We start from the raw sequence: 222 nt of genomic DNA on the forward strand, positions 1-222 counted from the left end.
ATGAATGCATATCGCATTCATAATATCATTATCATACTTCCGCTGAAGACAAGGTACTATTTTAATTCTTTCAGGAAATACTCTAGTCTTGAATGTTCTATTATAAATAAGCGACACGTGACATTTTTTCTCATCAGAAGTAATCGGAGCAGTTAGTGTAGTGCACACCCGATTTTCATACCGAGTGGTTCATGTATAGGGAGATGTGGCTAGATTAGGCTT

The sequence above is a fragment of the Penaeus monodon genome, chromosome 15 (assembly GCF_015228065.2).
Source record: "Penaeus monodon isolate SGIC_2016 chromosome 15, NSTDA_Pmon_1, whole genome shotgun sequence".
Taxonomy (NCBI): domain Eukaryota; kingdom Metazoa; phylum Arthropoda; class Malacostraca; order Decapoda; family Penaeidae; genus Penaeus; species Penaeus monodon.